Source organism: Passer montanus, unplaced genomic scaffold (genome assembly GCF_014805655.1).
Source record: "Passer montanus isolate IOZ18808 unplaced genomic scaffold, ASM1480565v1 scaffold1246, whole genome shotgun sequence".
Classification (NCBI taxonomy): Eukaryota; Metazoa; Chordata; class Aves; order Passeriformes; family Passeridae; genus Passer; species Passer montanus.
In genome coordinates this window covers 3,954-6,523 of record NW_024359234.1, presented here as the reverse complement: position 1 = coordinate 6,523, position 2,570 = coordinate 3,954, and the positions used below count along the sequence as shown (strand labels likewise).

Genomic DNA, 2,570 nt, shown 5'->3' with positions numbered 1-2,570 from the left:
CCGGAAAATGTGGAATTTTTGGGAATATTTTGGGAATTTTGGGGTATTTCTGCTGGCCTGGCGGGGATTTGGGATAAACTTGGGGAATCTTTTGGGAATTGGGCGATTCCTGAGGGGATTTGAGGGATTTTTCGGGAAATTTTGGGGAATTTTGGGGCATTTTGGGGATTTTGGGGCTCCCGGCCGAGCTCACCTGGCTTCTCCACCTTCACCTTGGCGGCCATCGCGGCTCCGGACGCGTCTCGGGGGCCTGGCAGATTATAGCTGAGCCTACAACTCCCGTGATGCCCCGCGGCGCTTTTCCCGCCATTTTCCCCGGTTTCCCTCTCCCCTCACGGAATTTTTGGGGTGTCCCCACAGGAACGTGAAGAAGATTCGGGGAAATCTGCGCTGGTATCCGAAATTTTGGGGGGTTTCAAAAATTGGGGGGGGGTCCCAAAAATTTGGGGGCTCCTGGGGTTGAAAAATGTGGGGGGAGGGGAGTTAAAAAACTTGAGGGAAACCCCAAAATTTGGGGGTTCCCACATGGTTTGGGAGGTCCAAAATCAATGGGGGGGCTCCAAAATCACCAGAAATTTGGGGTGGCGGTGTCCAAATTTGGGGGTTCACCCCAAAATTTAATGGGAGGCGTTTGGGGGATCCCAAAATTGTTCCTTAACTCGGGGTTCAGGTATGGACACCTGCAGGAGCTGGAGGTGAGGGGGACCCCAACTCTCGGGGGGGTTTGGAGGGAATTTGGGGGTCCCCAAAATTAGGGGAGGTCGGATTTGGGGCGGGGAACCCAAAATTTGGGGTGATTTCCCTCAGGTTCAGGCGACATTTTGAGACGTTCCCTCAATTTTGGAGCCATTTTGGGACGTCCCTAAAATTTGGGGGCTTTAAGCCAATTTTGGGGTTTTTTTGGGACCTCTTTGAAAATTTGGGGTCCCTCAAGGTGAGTGGGGGGGAGATTTAGGGGAGACTTCCCAAAATTTTTGGGGGATTTCCCAAAATTTGTGGAGATTTCTCCATATTGGGGCCCTCCGTAATTTTTGCACCGTATTTTTTTTTTTATATTGAATTTTTTTGTGGGTTTTTCTCGGTACTTTGGGAGTTTTGGGGATGGTGAGGACGCTGGGGGCAATCTCAGGGAGATTCGAGGGAAATTTGGGGGATTTTTGGGGTGAATTTGGGAGGATTTGGGGTCAAATTCCGGCGCAGGCCGCCGCCAGTCCTCCGAGCCGCCAGGGGGCGCTGCGCGCGGAGGTGGAGCGGCTCCGGAAGGAGGTGCAGGACTTGGGGGACGCCATTGCGGACGCACAGGAAACGGCGCAGCGCCTCGGTGAGTCCGGCCGGAAACGCGGCACCTGCACAAAGGTTCCTACCCTCAAACTCCATTTCGGGGTCTCCCCACCCCCAAATTTTGGGGTCCCCCCCATTTTTGGGGTCCCCTGATCCCCCAAACCCTCATTTTTGGGGGTCTCCTGATCCCCCAAACGCCAATTTTGGGGTCCTCTTTCTCCCCTCAGAGGCCTCGCTGGAGGCGTTGCAAAGCCGGAGGTGGGCGGAGCTTCAGCGAGGGGCGGAGCTTCGGCTGCTGGGGGCGGAGCCGAGCCCTGCCGGACTGAGCAGCAGCCACCAGGGGGCGCTACAGGCCATCCCACAGAGGTGAAAGGGGCGGGGCCTAAAGGGGGCGGGGCTTGGTGGGGATTCCTTATATGGGCATGGGGAACTTCCTTATATGGGCAAAGGGGATTTTGGGGCAATTTTGTGTTGCTGAGGGGATTTTTGAGGGCATTTTGGGGGTTTTTGTGGTTATTGAGGAGAAATTTTGGGGTTCTTGAGAGGATTTTTGGGGTTCCTGAGGAGATTTTGAGGTGATTTTGGGGTTATTGAGGTAATTTTGGGGTCCCTGAGTTGATTTTTAGGTGATTTTGGGGTTCCTGAGGGTATTTTTGGGGTTCTTGAGGAGGTTTGGAGGTGATTTTGGGGTCTTTGAGGTGATTTTGGGGTCCCTGAGGGGATTGTGAGATGATTTTGGGGTTATTGAGGTATTTTTGGGGTCCTTTAGATTTTTGGGTGGTTTTGGGGTTCCTGAGGTGATTTTTGAGGTTCTTGAGGAGGTTTGGAGGTGATTTTGGGGTCTTTGAGGTGATTTTGGGGTCCCTGAGGGGATTGTGAGATGATTTTGGGGTTATTGAGGTATTTTTGGGGTCCTTTAGATTTTTGGGTGGTTTTGGGGTTCCTGAGGTGATTTTTGAGGTTCTTGAGGAGGTTTGGAGGTGATTTTGGGGTTCCTGAGGAGATTTTGGGGTTCCTGAGGAGATTTTGGGGTTCCTGAGGAAATTTTGGGGGAATTTGAGGTGAATTTAGAGGATTTGAGGGGTCCCAGAGTTGATTTTGGGGAATGTTGAGGGGATTTGGGGATCCCTGTGGAGATTCTGGGTGAATTTTGATGATTTTGAGGTGGTTTTGGGGTTCCTGAGGTAATTTTGGGGTCCCTGAGAGAATTTTGGAGGAGATTTTGGGGTATCTTGAGGTGATTTTGGTGTATATTGAGGGGATTTGGGCCTCCCTGAGGGATTTTTGAG

The 2,570-nt window shown here is 52.1% G+C and overlaps 1 long non-coding RNA gene across 1 annotated transcript; it reads left to right on the top strand.

Moving 5' to 3' along the window:
- Positions 1-297: 297 nt before the first annotated feature.
- On the top strand, positions 298-1,642 carry LOC120497216. Its single transcript, XR_005626454.1, has 4 exons — positions 298-393; positions 671-695; positions 1,201-1,321; positions 1,509-1,642. It is a non-coding gene; the product is annotated as an uncharacterized LOC120497216 (long non-coding RNA).
- The last annotated feature ends 928 nt before the right edge of the window (positions 1,643-2,570 follow it).